The following is an 18,478-nucleotide window of genomic DNA, read 5'->3' on the forward strand; positions in this document are numbered from 1 at the left end:
AAACATGGTAGCAACACTTTACATGTTGTATTTATATTTTTGTTTAGTGTATATGTTTTTAAATAACTTTAAATGTTTTCTCTAAGAAACATATGGTTCTCAGAACGTTACTAAAGCTTTCTTGTGGTTTTTATGGAAAGTTTTCTTAACGTTCTGAGAATGGAATGTATGTTTTTAAATAGCATTCTTAGAATGTTTTCTGAAAGTCACTAACATTTTCTTGTGGTTTTTATGGAAAGTTCTTTTAATGGTCTCGGAACAATCTGAGAACATGACTTTAAATAGAACCATGGGGAAACGTTATGCTGAAGTACTGAAATTCCCACAGAAGAATGTTGTTTCTTAACGTTCTCTGAATTAGTTGAGAACATTCCCAATGTCAAACCAGTTGGAGAACGTTCCTAGAACATTATCAAAATTGAAATTAAACGTAGCCATATTTCCACTTCTAGGGAACATTCTGTTAAAGTAATGAAATACCAATAATGTAAGTTCCTTAAATGTGCTCAGAAGTATCCTGCACCAATCCCATTATGTTGTGGGAAGCTTGTAATGCAAAATAACCATTGGACAACCATGCTCTCACCAAGCTCTAAGAAACATTTGATTCTCAGAACATTATGTGCTAGCTGGGTATATTCTTCTGTTACAGTGAAGTAGGCCTGTCCTGTTTTCATAGGGAACCACCTTAACTAGTCAAGACAAGAAGAGCACAGAGGCTGACTGCTCTCCAATCAGCATTCAGCGGTCGAAATCCTCTGCTGGCTGGCTGGCTGGCTGGCTGGCTGGCTAGCTGGCTGGCTGGCTGGCTGGCTGGCTGGCATGCTAAATGATAAGTATGATTCATGGCTGACTAGGGGGAGGAATACTGTACTGACAGCACAGAAACACACTTATCTTTCACAGCAGTTTTAAAAAAATGTCTCGTATACAGTGCATAATAGTCCTATAGGAGAATTCAAAAGATGCGTTTAAATGTGGAGTACAAATGGTCTAGATCATATACTGGCTGTTTTCAGTTTCTCTCCCTCTACCTTGTACATAACACCATTGAGGGCTGTAGTAGCTGAGTCTGCAGACGCTTGGCAGCTGTCCATGGTCACTGGTCAGAGCTCAGCTACCAGGTCAGACTGGATTTGATGGGAGAGAGTTAGTAGCCAGTGCCCAGGGAGGCTGTGGAGAGATTATATACTTACACCATGCCCTCTCCTCAGGCCTGTGCCTGCTTGCCTGGCTGTCTGTAATCCCTGGCTGGATCGCAGGCAGCACAGACTGCATTAAACCATAAAGCACCTGTGTCTGTACAGCTCAGTGCTGAGCTGAGAGAGACAGGAGACAATTATGTAATACTGTGCTGGCCTGTCTGTCTGTTCTCCTGCGGGCCAGGCCGGCCGGGCAGCTCTAAGCTTCAGCTAGCCTGTCTGAGTGACCAAGTTCCCCAGGGTCAGCTGTAGTGACCAGCTGTTGCCTCCCTCTCTTCCCAGACCTACTGTTTAGTCCTGTTGACCTCAATAGAGGAATACAGACTGAATACAGACTGCACCACATCACACCAAGCACCTGAGTTCACAGGATATTATGACGACACCCACCCCCCTCGACCCCCCAACCCCATCTCATACAGTACCAGTGCACAGTGCATGTGTTTATTTCAACATGTGTCTCCATTCATGGTTCCTGCAATCATACAGTCCGTGTTTTAAAGCTGTCTGGAGTCAGGTTCTGGGAGTGCTTGCTGCTCTGTTCTGCTTGGGGAAAACCCTGGCGTTGAAATGGGGATTTTGTAGAGTTCTTTGGTTGAGTCAGAGCTTAGCTGGGCTCCACTGTTTTGTGGTTGCTATGGAGAAAAACACTGGCCCCAGATTCAGAAGAGTGCAATAAAATCATCCAGGAAAAATACATTTTCAAGTATTTTCAGGGTCATGAGCAGACGGAGCATTGCTATGAATTGAGCGATGCTGTGGTCCATCCAATCCCTCCCCCCTCCCCTAGCTTTCCATTTTAGAACGCTCATATTTGTTTTATGGAGGCTCCGAGACTGGGCCCTCTCACCCATATTTGTTTTATGGAGGCTCCGAGACTGGGCCCTCTCACCCATATTTGTTTTATGGAGGCTCCGAGACTGGGCCCTCTCACCCATATTTGTTTTATGGAGGCTCCGGGACTGGGCCCTCTCACCCATATTTTTTTTATGGAGGCTCCGAGACTGGGCCCTCTCACCCATATTTGTTTTATGGAGGCTCCGAGACTGGGCCCTCTCACCCATATTTGTTGAGAGCAGATCTTGCCTTCCTGTTAATGGGGGAGGATGGAGAAAAAAGCCACGTGTTTACGTATGGAATGTGCCATCTGAGGAACGGAAGTTGTGGGTGTTCTTATCCCCTATTTCCCTCAGAGACAATTCCCTGAGCATGTGGAAACAAGTGAAATGCTATTTGATCTCTGTCGAATGTTACTTCACAGCCATAGAAGTGCTGTGTTCACCCTGTTACGTTTTAGTCATCTTGCAAGTCAGGTGTAAATGAGCAGGACATACATAGACTATAAACCTTAACCCTTTACTCTCGTGGGAATTGGTCAATATGGATAAGGCTAAATTGAAATGTTTCTTACAGAGGAAATACGAAAATGCATAAGCATGGTAGTAATTGAAAGGGAACAGTTTGAAGATTATGGGAAAATGTTCACCTGATACAAGACTGAATTCAAACATGACATTGTTGATTTTAGGTGCATTTTACATGTACTGTACTTTTCACTGCATTTGTTGTTAACGAAATGTGAAAATACACTGGATACATTCAGTAACATGATAAGAATATTCCTGGAAAAGGTGGGGTAGATGCAACATAAGACAAATGACAAGGGTTTGAGTGAGAGGACTAACTGGTGTCTCCAAATGGCCATACACCTTTCCAAAGTGTGCACAATTCCTAAGTCATTTCAATGCACTTTTATGACTCAAACAATAGTCTTCAGCTGTAAGGTGCTGTTTTGAGCTCTCCTAACTGTGCCGTGGAGGAACTGTTTTTGTATTTTTTATTGAAACTTTATTTAACTAGGCATGATTGCATTCAGGTGCGTGTTCTGCGGCAAATTTTCTTCACAATAGACTAATTCTGTTCAGGACAACCCAGGATATGACGCCATGTCATCTTGTAGTTGTACATCAAACATAGTGATCATAAATGTTGACACTGTATATGACATGAGTTTTATGATACGGAAATGTGAAGTGCACATTTGCATGGGTGTTTGGCTTGCTTGTATGACATCAAAGCAGTATTTCTGGGGTGGGCATTCTATGTTGTTTTTCTATGTTTTTTTCTGTAGGTAATTTTCTATGTGTTTGGCCTAGTATGGTTCTCAATCAGAGGCAGGTGTCAGTCGTTGTCTCTGATTGGGAGCCATATTTAGGTAGCCTGTTTTTCATTGTGTGTTGTGGGTGATTATTTTCTGTTGTAACGGCATTCCTCCTCCTCTTCATCTTCGGAAGAGGAGGAGTATTGAGGTAACCAAGGCGCAGCGAAGTGAAATGACATATTTATTTAACGAAAAAACACGAACTTGATTAAACTAACAAAAAACAACAAACGGTGTAGACAGACCTAGACGACGAACTTACATAAAACAAGAAGAACGCACGAATAGGAAACATAAGTTACACAAACCGAACAAACCGTAAACAGTCCCGTATGGTGCAAACAATTACACAGACACGGAAGACAATCACCCATCACGAACACTGTGACAACGCCTACCTAAATATGACTCTTAATTAGAGGAACGCCAAACACCTGCCTCTAATTAAGAGCCATACCAGGCAACCCAAAACCAACACAGAAACAGAAAACATAGAATGCCCACCCAACCTCACGTCCTGACCAACTAACACACATAACAAACTAACATAAATAGGTCAGGAACGTGACATAACCCCCCCCATAAGGTGCGAACTCCGGGCGCACCAGCACAAAGTCTAGGGGAGGGTCTGGGTGGGCATCTGACCACGGTGGTGGCTCAGGCTCCGGGCGAGGTCCCCACCCCACCATAGTCAATCCCAACCTCCATCTACCCCTAAAAATGTCCACCCATATCTTACCCCCACAAAATCCTCTTTGTAACATCCATGACAGGGACAGCACCGGGACAGAGGGATAAATCAAGACAGAGGGATAGATAAGAATAAAGAGGTAGATCAAGATAGAGAGGGAGATCATAATAGAGGGGCAACTCCGGACTGAAAGGCAGCTCCGGACAGAGAGACAGCTCTGGACTGAGGGGCAGTTCTGGGTATATAGCCATTTCTGGCTGAAGGGCAGCTCCTGGCTGACTGACGAATCTGGACGCTCATGGCAGGCTGACGGCTCTCGACGCTCATGGCCGGCTGACGGCTCTCGACGCTCATGGCTGGCTGACGGCTCTCGACGCTCATGGCTGGCTGACGGCTCTCGACGCTCATGGCAGGCTGACGGCTCTCGACGCTCATGGCAGGCTGACAGCTCTGGACGCTCATGGCTCTCTGACGGCTCTGGCCGCTCATGGCTCGCTGGCGGCTCTGGCAGATCCTGTCTGGTTGGCGGCTCTGGCAGATCCTGTCTGGTTGGCGGCTCTGGCAGATCCTGTCTGGTTGGCGGCTCTGGCAGATCCTGTCTGGTTGGCGGCTCTGGCAGATCCTGTCTGACGGGCGTCTCTAGCGGCTCCTGTCTGGCGGACGACTCTGTAGGCTCATGGCAGACGGGCGGCTTTGCAGGCTCATGGCAGACGGGCGGCTTTGCAGGCTCATTGCAGACGGATGGCTCAGACGGCGCTGGGGAGACGGATGGCTCAGATGGCGCTGGGGAGACGGATGGCTCAGATGGCGCTGGGGAGACGGATGGCTCAGATGGCGCTGGGGAGACGGATGGCTCTGGCCGGATAAGGCGCACTGTAGACCTGGTGCGTGGTGCCGGAACTGGAGGCACCGGGCTAAGGACACGCACCTTCATACTAGTGCGGGGAGCAGGGACAGGGCACACTGTACTCTCAAAGCCCACTCTATACCTGGTGCGTGGTACCGGCACTGGTGACACCGGGCTGAGGACAAGCACATCAGGATTAGTAGGGGGAGAAGAAACAGTGTGTACAGGGCTCTGGAGACGCACAGGAGGCTTAGTGCGTGGTGCCGGAACTGGAGGCACCGAACTGGATACACGCACTACAGGGAGAGTGCGTGGAGGAGGAACAGGGCTCAGGAGACGCACTGGTAGCCTAGTGCGTAGTGTAGGCACTGTAGGTACTAGGCTGGGGCGGGGAGGTGGCGCTGGAAATACCGGACCGTGGAGGCGTACTGGCTCTCTTGAGCATTGAGCCTGCCCAACCTTACCTGGTTGAATGCTCCCGGTCGCCCGACCAGTGCGGGGAGGTGGAATAACCCGCACCGGCCTATGTAGGCGAACCGGGGAAACCATGCATAAGGCAGGTGCCATGTATGCCGGCCCGAGGAGACGCACTGGAGAACAGACGCGTTGAGCCGGCCTCATGACACCTGGCTCAATACCCAATCTAGCCCTACCAGTGCGGGGAGGTGGAATAACCCGCACTGGGCTATGCACTCGTACAGGAGACACCGTGCGCTCTACTGCGTAACACGGCGCCTGCCCGTACTCCCGCTCTCCACGGTAAGCCTGGGAAGTGGGCGCAGGTCTCCTACCTGCCCTTGGCCCACTACCTCTTGGCCCCCCCCCAAGAAATTTTTGGGTGTTACTCACGGGCTTTTTGGGCTTCCGTGCAAGACGCGTTCCCTCATAACTCCGATTCCTCTCTCCGGTAGCCTCTGCTCTCCTCAGTGCCTCCAGCTGTTCCCACGGGAGGCGATCCCTACCAGCCAGGATCTCCTCCCATGTGTAGCAACCTTTCCCGTCCAATATATCGTCCCAAGTCCATTCCTCCTTCTTTTCCTGTCCCTTACTCCGTTTACTCCGCTGCTTGGTTCTGGAGATTTGGTGGGTGATTCTGTAACGGCATTCCTCCTCCTCTTCATCTTCGGAAGAGGAGGAGTATTGAGGGAACCAAGGCGCAGCGTAGTGAAATGACATATTTATTTAACGAAAAAACACGAACTTGATTAAACTAACAAAAAACAACAAACGGTGTAGACAGACCTAGACGACGAACTTACATAAAACAAGAAGAACGCACGAATATGAAACATAAGTTACACAAACCGAACAAACCGTAAACAGTCCCGTATGGTGCAAATAATTACACAGACACGGAAGACAATCACCCATAACGAACACTGTGACAACGCCTACCTAAATATGACTCTTAATTAGAGGAACGCCAAACACCTGCCTCTAATTAAGAGCCATACCAGGCAACCCAAAACCAACACAGAAACAGAAAACATAGAATGCCCACCCAACCTCACGTCCTGACCAACTAACACACATAACAAACTAACATAAATAGGTCAGGAACGTGACATCTGTTCTGGGTTTTGCTTCACCGTACAAGACTGTTCGTTTGTCGTTTTATTGTTTTTGTTCAGTGTTCAGTATTCTTATTAAAACAATATGGACACTTACCACGCTGCACATTGGTCCTCCTCTTCTTCCACCCACGACGAGCGTTACAGTCAGTCAAAACCCATACAGCACTGTGAAGTGCTCAGCCTGAGCGCTGATATCATTTATAGCATGTTTCTGTATAGCCTTTGCGCTCCTTTTTATGTCCTTATCAGTGCCCAAATCTGCCATTTTCAACATGAGTGTAAAGGGCTTCTGTATTTTGGAAAATTGGTCAGCAGTTACTTGGTAACACACACATAATGGTTTTTGGAGTAGTATTTTTTTCCTGGTACTCTAATTTCCCCTCAGCCTCACAGCCACATGCTGGGGCTCCATAGTGCTCTGAGTGGAGAGCTTCACATTTAGAATGTTTCCTGTCACTCTGCATGGAGCCATTAGTAGTGTTTGTTTTGTCAAAACACACTAGAGAAACACTATGTTTAAGAGGTTGTACTCAAAATAATAAACCAATCACATATCTATCTCCAAGCACACAAATACAGCTAGACCCATCTCCTACAGCCACATAGTTTACAGCCACAACATCAGAGGCTGACCTAATAACTCATTGGAGTTTTTTTTATTTCATCTTTATTTAACCAGGATGGCTAGTTGAGAACAAGTTCTCATTTACAACTGTGACCTGGCCAAGATAAAGCAAAGCAGTGTGACACAAACAACAACACAGAGTTACACATGGAATAAACAAGCGTACAGTCAATAACACAATAGAAAAAAATCTATATAGTGTGTGCAAATGGCATGAGGAGGTAAAGCAATAAAAAGGCCATAGTAGCGGAGTAATTACAATTTAGCAAATTAACACTGGAGTGATAGATGATAGATGAGGATGTGCAAGTAGAAATACTGGTGTGCAAAAGAGCAGAAAAGTAAATAAAAACAATATGGGGATGAGGTAGGTAGATTGGGTGGGCTATTTACAGATGGGCTATGTACAGCTGCAGCGATCGGTTAGCTGCTCAGATAGCTGATGCTTAAAGTTAGTGAGGGAAATATAAGTGCATTTCATGTAGCCTATCAGGAAGTGTGCATTTTACAGAGTTGTTGTGTTGTAACTTTAGCCACATGTTTGATGTATTTGGACCTGCACTGAAACAGAACAGCTTGAATGGCGTCTATAAATATCACTAGGATTTATCACCTTCGTTCAGGCAGTTACCTCAAGCCCAGTTCCCAGGGCAGACACTGTGTCTGTGAAATGACATCATATGGGACGCTGAGCAGTGACCCTAACTTCACCCCACCCTCTACCCCATCCTCCCGGCCAGTCCTCAGTCCCCTCACACCTCTTAACCTTTCCCTGGCATTCATCCTCCTCCTCCCAAATAAACCTGCCACCTGCCTTCCTCCCCATTGGCCTGCCAGGGACCATGTGGTCATGGGCCTCAGCTTTCCAGCTCAGGCCAAACCTCAGGTCAGCTTCCAAGTACTGCTCTTTCTCTCTCCGTTTACCTTCTCATGTTTGATCACTGTTTACTATTTGTATTTTGTTGATTTCATTTCTTGGTCATTTCTAATCCATTTGATGAATTGTAGATGACACTCACTACAATGATGATTTACTATAAAATGGTATAACACATTTTGGACAAACTCAAATAAATGGCATCAGCAGCCAGCTGGCCAATTGCAAGACCTATCTGTGCAGCGTGCTCTAGAGTCTACGCTAGACTGACCAATGGGCGTCTGTGTGGAGAGATTATGGCAGCATAAATAGAGACTGAGGGGAATGGCACAAGCAATCCTTAAGACACTCCGTCAGACACAATGGTTTCTGGGAAGCAAGTTGCTTCTCATGTTGACTTTCTCCTCACATAACATTCACATAGTGGGGACTTGACACAAGAATTCTGCAAGAAAAGTTCAGTATAAGAGGAGGCATGCTAGACACTCACAATATAGTGTTTCCATCCCCTTCTCACTCATTTTAATTCATTGTGAATGTGAGCACGTGAACCCACTTCAGTCCAGTTGGTGACACACAGGGATGTCACTCTCACACTTAACTCCGTTAAGTGACTGACTATTTGGTCTGTCAATCACTCAGATACCAGAGGGCCAGGGTTAACCCCAACTTCACTATGTAGCAGTCTCGCCATCATCAATCTGCTACCTGACACACTGTACTGTTGTGTAGTCACAGTGTAGCTCCTCTGTTTGGGGGAGTCCTCACACCCTAATGAAATTGCTTGGAACCTGGTATATGTGATATAATGGTGTGTGTATTTGGAGCTGTAACAGTTTGGGTTGCTGAGAGAGGTTACCCAGTGACATTTTAATCGTCTTTCTGACTTCTTTGCCTTGGCATTGGTACTAATCTGTGGGATTAAAACTCAGGCAGTCCGATACTGGATGTACTGTCTCGTGGCGGGGGTTGTGTGTTTACTGCTGCTACAGCAGAGCAGACAGTCTTTCATGTTGAAGGGTCAGATTGACTGTGGAAACTCAGGTTCTCAGGCAGGAGACGTTAGGGTGGTGGTATTCAAACTTTTGGTGACCCCACCCCTCCCCACGCCACCCCACCCCACGCCACCCCTCCCCACCCCACGCAACCCCACGCTACCCCACACCACCCCACACCCCACCACACCACCCCTCCCCACACCACCCCTCCCCACGCCTCCCCACCCCACCCCACACCACCCCTCCCCACCCCATACCACCCCACCCCTCCCCACACCACCCCTCCCCACCCTATACCACCCCACCCCTCCCCACCAACTCACATTTTCAGCCAAATCTCCCCTAACATCAATACATGATTTTCAGTAGGTTTGCATTGACTGTCTGTGTGCATTAAGCCCTATGAGCGCCTTAATAGATGTTATAAAGGGATGTTATGTCATCTTTCTGCCTCCCGTTAACCAACCAACATCCCCTGGTGTGTGTGTGTGTGTATTGTGTGTCTGTATGCCCTCATTGGCATTCAGACACAGTAGTGTATGTTCCACAGTACTACAATACATGTTCTAGCATACATAGAACCAATGGTGCACTGTTTAATTTTCACATAGAAACAATGGTGCACTGTTGAATTTTCACATAGAACCAATGGTGCACTGTTGAATTTTAAATTGGGACAGACACAGTCCCTACGAGCTGCTCCGACAGGCATTCTGTGAATTTGACGTCTGTCTAAATTATACACCACTCACATAACACGCTTCATGTCCAAAGATGTCTGTGACTTAGAACCATACCAAACATCCTAATACTAATAACATGTCATCTGTGATGATATCTTTGTCAGTTCATTTTTAGGCACGTTCTGATTAGGCCTACAGCTTTTGGAAGAACTAATCACCCATCTTCCTGTAGTGAAAGTCCTTCCTCAGTTCTTTCTAAGGGGTCAGCTGTTTTAGCCATAATGAGAAAATGAATATGGATACATGTGATGTTGTCATGGTTGCTATATTTGACCTGAATTGGATTTGCTTCGTCTTAGTTACACCGGTCTTTGCCTGCTCAGGACATAAGAGGAGTCCACTGTTGTCCTGGTCATGCAGGGATATTAAAGCCTGCCTGGTTCCTCTGTTTACAGACCTGCACACCCTGCAGTGTTGATGTGTCCATGACAGCTCACTTAGGGAGTGTGGGAGGTCTGGGGATATATTGATAGAACCTTTCCTCCTCCCACTGGGCTATATGTGTTACACATGCTGCTGTTGGAAGCTGTAGGTCAGATATGATCATTTACTTGGTAATGAACAGACGAGGTCTTAGTTTGTCCAGTCGTCAGCTCTATCCTCTCTCGATTCCCAAAGACAATTAGGACAATCCAATCAAGATTGCTTTGCTTCAAGGCTGTTCTCTTCTCACGACATCCCTCCCCTCTCTGTTTCAAATGGCACGGTGCCAGTGTGGCCATATTGTACAGAATGTCACAGTGTTGTCATGCTGTTGCAGCTCAACTCACCTCCCAGGATCCTCTATTGTTGTCACGCTAGGACAGCCGTGTCACCCTGACTCACTTTAGCTCAGATCATGTGAATTAGAAGGGGAAGCAGACTGCTGAATGATGAGGGAGGAAGTCTAGACACTCAGAAGTTTTGGTAGCATGGTGCATGCACATGTAAGTCTGACACCACTCAGCTAAGCCCAGCCCAGCTGTAAGTCTGACACCACTCAGCTAAGCCCAGCCCAGCTGTAAGTCTGACTCCAGTCAGCTAAGCCCAGCCCAGCTGTAAGTCTGACACCAGTCAGCTAAGCCCAGCCCAGCTGTAAGTCTGACACCAGTCAGCTAAGCCCAGCCCCGCTGTAAGTCTGACACCAGTCAGCTAAGCCCAGCCCAGCTGTAAGTCTGACACCAGTCAGCTAAGCCCAGCCCAGCTGTAAGTCTGACACCAGTCAGCTAAGCCCAGCCCAGCTGTAAGTCTGACACCAGTCAGCTAAGCCCAGCCCAGCTGTAAGTTCAACACCAGTCAGCTAAGCCCAGCCCAGCTGTAAGTTCAACACCAGTCAGCTAAGCCCAGCCCAGCTGTAAGTTCAACACCAGTCAGCTAAGCCCAGCCCCGCTGTAAGTCTGACACCAGTCAGCTAAGCCCAGCCCAGCTGTAAGTCTGACACCAGTCAGCTAAGCCCAGCCCAGCTGTAAGTCTGACACCAGTCAGCTAAGCCCAGCCCAGCTGTAAGTCTGACACCAGTCAGCTAAGCCCAGCCCAGCTGTAAGTTCAACACCAGTCAGCTAAGCCCAGCCCAGCTGTAAGTCTGACACCACTCAGCTAAGCCCAGCCCAGCTGTAAGTCTGACTCCAGTCAGCTAAGCCCAGCCCAGCTGTAAGTCTGACACCAGTCAGCTAAGCCCAGCCCAGCTGTAAGTCTGACACCAGTCAGCTAAGCCCAGCCCCGCTGTAAGTCTGACACCAGTCAGCTAAGCCCAGCCCAGCTGTAAGTCTGACACCAGTCAGCTAAGCCCAGCCCAGCTGTAAGTCTGACACCAGTCAGCTAAGCCCAGCCCAGCTGTAAGTCTGACACCAGTCAGCTAAGCCCAGCCCAGCTGTAAGTTCAACACCAGTCAGCTAAGCCCAGCCCAGCTGTAAGTTCAACACCAGTCAGCTAAGCCCAGCCCAGCTGTAAGTTCAACACCAGTCAGCTAAGCCCAGCCCCGCTGTAAGTCTGACACCAGTCAGCTAAGCCCAGCCCAGCTGTAAGTCTGACACCAGTCAGCTAAGCCCAGCCCAGCTGTAAGTCTGACACCAGTCAGCTAAGCCCAGCCCAGCTGTAAGTCTGACACCAGTCAGCTAAGCCCAGCCCAGCTGTAAGTTCAACACCAGTCAGCTAAGCCCAGCCCAGCTGTAAGTTCAACACCAGTCAGCTAAGCCCAGCCCAGCTGTAAGTCTGACACCAGTCAGCTAAGCCCAGCCCCGCTGTAAGTCTGACACCAGTCAGCTAAGCCCAGCCCAGCTGTAAGTCTGACACCAGTCAGCTAAGCCCAGCCCAGCTGTAAGTCTGACACCAGTCAGCTAAGCCCAGCCCAGCTGTAAGTTCAACACCAGTCAGCTAAGCCCAGCCCAGCTGTAAGTCTGACACCAGTCAGCTAAGCCCAGCCCAGATGTAAGTCTAACTCCAGTCAGCTAAGCCCAGCCCAGCTGTAAGTCTGACACCAGTCAGCTAAGCCCAGCCCAGCTGTAAGTTCGACACCAGTCAGCTAAGCCCAGCCCAGCTGTAAGTTCGACACCAGTCAGCTAAGCCCAGCCCAGCTGTAAGTTCGACACCAGTCAGCTAAGCCCAGCCCAGCTGTAAGTTCGACACCAGTCAGCTAAGCCCAGCCCAGCTGTAAGTCTGACACCAGTCAGCTAAGCCCAGCCCAGCTGTAAGTCTGACACCAGTCAGCTAAGCCCAGCCCAGCTGTAAGTTCGACACCAGTCAGCTAAGCCCAGCCCAGCTGTAAGTCTGACACCAGTCAGCTAAGCCCAGCCCAGCTGTAAGTTCAACACCAGTCAGCTAAGCCCAGCCCAGCTGTAAGTTCAACACCAGTCAGCTAAGCCCAGCCCAGCTGTAAGTTCAACACCAGTCAGCTAAGCCCAGCCCCGCTGTAAGTCTGACACCAGTCAGCTAAGCCCAGCCCAGCTGTAAGTTCGACACCAGTCAGCTAAGCCCAGCCCAGCTGTAAGTTCGACACCAGTCAGCTAAGCCCAGCCCAGCTGTAAGTCTGACACCAGTCAGCTAAGCCCAGCCCAGCTGTAAGTTCAACACCAGTCAGCTAAGCCCAGCCCAGCTGTAAGTTCAACACCAGTCAGCTAAGCCCAGCCCAGCTGTAAGTTCAACACCAGTCAGCTAAGCCCAGCCCCGCTGTAAGTCTGACACCAGTCAGCTAAGCCCAGCCCAGCTGTAAGTCTGACACCAGTCAGCTAAGCCCAGCCCAGCTGTAAGTCTGACACCAGTCAGCTAAGCCCAGCCCAGCTGTAAGTCTGACACCAGTCAGCTAAGCCCAGCCCAGCTGTAAGTCTGACACCAGTCAGCTAAGCCCAGCCCAGCTGTAAGTTCAACACCAGTCAGCTAAGCCCAGCCCCGCTGTAAGTCTGACACCAGTCAGCTAAGCCCAGCCCAGCTGTAAGTCTGACACCAGTCAGCTAAGCCCAGCCCAGCTGTAAGTCTGACACCAGTCAGCTAAGCCCAGCCCAGCTGTAAGTCTGACACCAGTCAGCTAAGCCCAGCCCAGCTGTAAGTTCAACACCAGTCAGCTAAGCCCAGCCCAGCTGTAAGTCTGACACCAGTCAGCTAAGCCCAGCCCAGCTGTAAGTTCAACACCAGTCAGCTAAGCCCAGCCCAGCTGTAAGTTCAACACCAGTCAGCTAAGCCCAGCCCAGCTGTAAGTTCAACACCAGTCAGCTAAGCCCAGCCCCGCTGTAAGTCTGACACCAGTCAGCTAAGCCCAGCCCAGCTGTAAGTCTGACACCAGTCAGCTAAGCCCAGCCCAGCTGTAAGTCTGACACCAGTCAGCTAAGCCCAGCCCAGCTGTAAGTCTGACACCAGTCAGCTAAGCCCAGCCCAGCTGTAAGTCTGACACCAGTCAGCTAAGCCCAGCCCAGCTGTAAGTTCAACACCAGTCAGCTAAGCCCAGCCCCGCTGTAAGTCTGACACCAGTCAGCTAAGCCCAGCCCAGCTGTAAGTCTGACACCAGTCAGCTAAGCCCAGCCCAGCTGTAAGTCTGACACCAGTCAGCTAAGCCCAGCCCAGCTGTAAGTCTGACTCCAGTCAGCTAAGCCCAGCCCAGCTGTAAGTTCAACACCAGTCAGCTAAGCCCAGCCCAGATGTAAGTCTAACTCCAGTCAGCTAAGCCCAGCCCAGCTGTAAGTCTGACACCAGTCAGCTAAGCCCAGCCCAGCTGTAAGTTCGACACCAGTCAGCTAAGCCCAGCCCAGCTGTAAGTTCGACACCAGTCAGCTAAGCCCAGCCCAGCTGTAAGTTCGACACCAGTCAGCTAAGCCCAGCCCAGCTGTAAGTTCGACACCAGTCAGCTAAGCCCAGCCCAGCTGTAAGTCTGACACCAGTCAGCTAAGCCCAGCCCAGCTGTAAGTCTGACACCAGTCAGCTAAGCCCAGCCCAGCTGTAAGTTCAACACCAGTCAGCTAAGCCCAGCCCAGCTGTAAGTCTGACACCAGTCAGCTAAGCCCAGCCCAGATGTAAGTCTAACTCCAGTCAGCTAAGCCCAGCCCAGCTGTAAGTCTGACACCAGTCAGCTAAGCCCAGCCCAGCTGTAAGTTCGACACCAGTCAGCTAAGCCCAGCCCAGCTGTAAGTTCGACACCAGTCAGCTAAGCCCAGCCCAGCTGTAAGTCTGACACCAGTCAGCTAAGCCCAGCCCAGCTGTAAGTTCAACACCAGTCAGCTAAGCCCAGCCCAGCTGTAAGTTCAACACCAGTCAGCTAAGCCCAGCCCAGCTGTAAGTTCAACACCAGTCAGCTAAGCCCAGCCCCGCTGTAAGTCTGACACCAGTCAGCTAAGCCCAGCCCAGCTGTAAGTCTGACACCAGTCAGCTAAGCCCAGCCCAGCTGTAAGTCTGACACCAGTCAGCTAAGCCCAGCCCAGCCCAGCTGTAAGTCTGACACCAGTCAGCTAAGCCCAGCCCAGTTGTAAGTTCAACACCAGTCAGCTAAGCCCAGCCCAGCTGTAAGTTCAACACCAGTCAGCTAAGCCCAGCCCAGCTGTAAGTCTGACACCAGTCAGCTAAGCCCAGCCCCGCTGTAAGTCTGACACCAGTCAGCTAAGCCCAGCCCAGCTGTAAGTCTGACACCAGTCAGCTAAGCCCAGCCCAGCTGTAAGTCTGACACCAGTCAGCTAAGCCCAGCCCAGCTGTAAGTTCAACACCAGTCAGCTAAGCCCAGCCCAGCTGTAAGTCTGACACCAGTCAGCTAAGCCCAGCCCAGATGTAAGTCTAACTCCAGTCAGCTAAGCCCAGCCCAGCTGTAAGTCTGACACCAGTCAGCTAAGCCCAGCCCAGCTGTAAGTTCGACACCAGTCAGCTAAGCCCAGCCCAGCTGTAAGTCTGACACCAGTCAGCTAAGCCCAGCCCAGCTGTAAGTCTGACACCAGTCAGCTAAGCCCAGCCCAGCTGTAAGTTCAACACCAGTCAGCTAAGCCCAGCCCAGCTGTAAGTCTGACACCAGTCAGCTAAGCCCAGCCCAGATGTAAGTCTAACTCCAGTCAGCTAAGCCCAGCCCAGCTGTAAGTCTGACACCAGTCAGCTAAGCCCAGCCCAGCTGTAAGTTCGACACCAGTCAGCTAAGCCCAGCCCAGCTGTAAGTTCGACACCAGTCAGCTAAGCCCAGCCCAGCTGTAAGTTCGACACCAGTCAGCTAAGCCCAGCCCAGCTGTAAGTTCGACACCAGTCAGCTAAGCCCAGCCCAGCTGTAAGTCTGACACCAGTCAGCTAAGCCCAGCCCAGCTGTAAGTCTGACACCAGTCAGCTAAGCCCAGCCCAGCTGTAAGTTCAACACCAGTCAGCTAAGCCCAGCCCAGCTGTAAGTCTGACACCAGTCAGCTAAGCCCAGCCCAGCTGTAAGTCTGACACCAGTCAGCTAAGCGCAGCCCAGCTGTCAGTTAGGAGGTAACCACCAGGCATAATATAAATCATGATATCTTCCTTTCTACATACCATGAGAACTGAATAGAGAACTGAATAGAGAACTGAATAGAGAACTGAATAGAGCACTGAATAGAGCACTGAATAGAGAACTGAATAGAGCACTGAATATAGAACTGAATAGAGCACTGAATAGAGAACTGAATATAGCACTGAATAGAGCACTGAATAAAGCACTGAATAGAGAACTGAATAGAACACTGAGTAGAGAACACTGAATAAAGCACTGAATAGAGCACTGAATAGAGGCCCATGGGCTTCCCCAGGACCACCCACCCCAGACCTCTGCTCACTCATTCACTGCCCACTAAGGTTGTTTCCCAGGTGAGCTGTGCCAGTTGGTGTGCCCTTGAATGAGACAGCACCCTACTAAGCACACTCAGATCCAAGGATTACAGTGAAGGGTTTAGTAGGGGGAGGAGTCTGAAAGGTGAACCTGTTGTGTGTTGAGGCTGTGTACATAATACTATGCTATTATCCAGCATGCTGTGGTTTTGTGGGATGGAAGCCCGGGGAAGTTCAGCTGAGGAAACGTCCGGGCTGAGTGTTTTGTGGGATGGAAGCCCGGGGAAGTTCAGCTGAGGAAACGTCCAGGCTGAGTGTTTTGTTTTTAGATCATTTCATTTGAAATTCTATCTTGTGCTTCAGCAAATAACTGAAGGATTAGCCGGGACTGATGAAATGTAATTAATCATACCCACATTGTACTTTATATTTAACCTAGATATTTTTGAGTTGTTGGAGCATTCTACAGTCCTCAACCAGCAGTTTGTGTTTTACTATGACACTGTAGTTGTATTAATAAACCAAGTCCATCATGTCAAATGAACTAAACAACATTCCCATCTCCTATCATGCTCCAATATATTGATGTATACCAACGGTCAGATAGTCCACTTGGAATAAATGTTGTTTATGTGTCTGTTGACAGTTATAGTGCTGTAAGGAGGATTTGCCCATGTGGACATTTTCTCAGTGAGTTTATCACAGTATTACCACACCATAATACGACTGTAATTTCCAGATAAAGCATGTCTGCTTTGCCCTGGGCACTGTTAGGCCCTGTTTAGTCCCTCATTATGGTTTGTCAAATAAATATCCTACAATAGCCAGTTGAAAAGGGCAATGCTTGAATGGACTCTTTAAGAGGAGGCTGTACTTGGCCTTCAAGTATACATTCCTCCAGCTCAGTGCTCCCTCTGTGGTCCCGCTCCCCTCCCCTAGCCCTCCCCTCCCTCGCTCTCACTACTCCGTTCCCATAGGGGCCCTCGCCAAAGCAAACTCCAGAGAGGAAGTCTCCCCCTCCATTTTTATCTCTTTCACTCTTTCACTCACTCCCTTCTAAGAGGGGCCATGTTGGGTAGTTTAGGATTGCATTGGAGCACAGTGAGGGTAATGTAGTCATGCATGTGGTGTGCAGCCAGGCTAGGAGGATATATGCAGAAAGTGTTATGGCTGTGATGCTGTGTCTGTGTGGTCTGGTTATGGCTGTGATGCTGTGTCTGTGTGGTCTGGTTATGGCTGTGATGCTGTGTCTGTGTGGTCTGGTTATGGCTGTGATGCTGTGTCTGTGTGGTCTGGTTATGGCTGTGATGCTGTGTCTGTGTGGTCTGGTTATGGCTGTGATGCTGTGTCTGTGTGGTCTGGTTATGGCTGTGATGCTGTGCCTGTGTGGTCTGGTTATGGCTGTGATGCTGTGCCTGTGTGGTCTGGTTATGGCTGTGATGCTGTGTCTGTGTGGTCTGGTTATGGCTGTGATGCTGTGTCTGTGTAGTCTGGTTATGGCTGTGATGCTGTGCCTGTGTGGTCTGGTTATGGCTGTGATGTTGTGTCTGTGTGGTCTGGTTATGGCTGTGATGCTGTGTCTGTGTGGTCTGGTTATGGCTGTGATGCTGTGTCTGTGTGGTCTGGTTATGGCTGTGATGCTGTGTCTGTGTGGTCTGGTTATGGCTGTGATGCTGTGCCTGTGTGGTCTGGTTATGGCTGTGATGCTGTGCCTGTGTGGTCTGGTTATGGCTGTGATGCTGTGCCTGTGTGGTCTGGTTATGGCTGTGATGTGGTGCTGAGTAAAGCCTATGTGGCTTCTCTTCTGTGAGATCAGTGTCAGATTTAGCCAGCAGGTCCCTTGTGGTGTCTGGGAGGGTCTGTTTTCTGGCTCTATGATGTCTGAGGCTCTACGTCTTCCTGGAGCTGCAAACCTCAGGGTAGAAATAGTACCAGACAGAAAGCTTTTGTTGGGAAAACAACAGCAATGGCAGTAATTACAGAGTCCGGTTTCACCACTCCTCGCTTCTTAGAAAACCACAAGCAGGTGAGGGGTTGAGTCATCGTGGAGTCAGCTAGAGGTCTGGGTTAAATGCCCCTGAAAATTAACCTCAATGTCTGCTTCTGACTGCGTGTGTGTGTGCTTGCGTGCGTGCATGTGTGCGTGTGTATGTGGTTAGACACTTAGAGAGGAAACAGACATGTGTGAGTCAGGGAGGGAGACATGAGATGAGTGTCCAGACAACCACAGTCATGCCGTATGCACTTGGGCCTTGTGATAACACAACTGCTGTGTGATTATAGCTTTATGGGCCAGAGGCACAGCTAGAAATGACAAGGTTTTGTGGCATGTTTTAGTCTTGAGTGCCGTCGTACAGTAGACTGAGGCAGTCAGTGCAGTGTGAGACCTGACTGACAACTTCCTCCCCGTCAGTGGAGGCTGCTGACGGGAGGACGGCTCATAATAATGGCTGGAACTGAGCAAATGCGCCGAATACAACAGGCGACTTACAAGCCCTTAACAAACAATGCAGATTTTGTTTTTAAGTAAGAAAGAAA

General features: G+C 49.4%; 1 protein-coding gene across 1 annotated transcript in view; it reads left to right on the top strand.

Moving 5' to 3' along the window:
- The window catches only part of LOC129851169 (ski oncogene-like), an 81,823-nt gene that overhangs the window by 54,502 nt on the left and 8,843 nt on the right, over positions 1-18,478 (top strand). The gene's annotated exons all lie outside the window — the stretch shown is intronic.

This window comes from Salvelinus fontinalis, chromosome 3 (genome assembly GCF_029448725.1).
Source record: "Salvelinus fontinalis isolate EN_2023a chromosome 3, ASM2944872v1, whole genome shotgun sequence".
NCBI classification, from domain to species: domain Eukaryota; kingdom Metazoa; phylum Chordata; class Actinopteri; order Salmoniformes; family Salmonidae; genus Salvelinus; species Salvelinus fontinalis.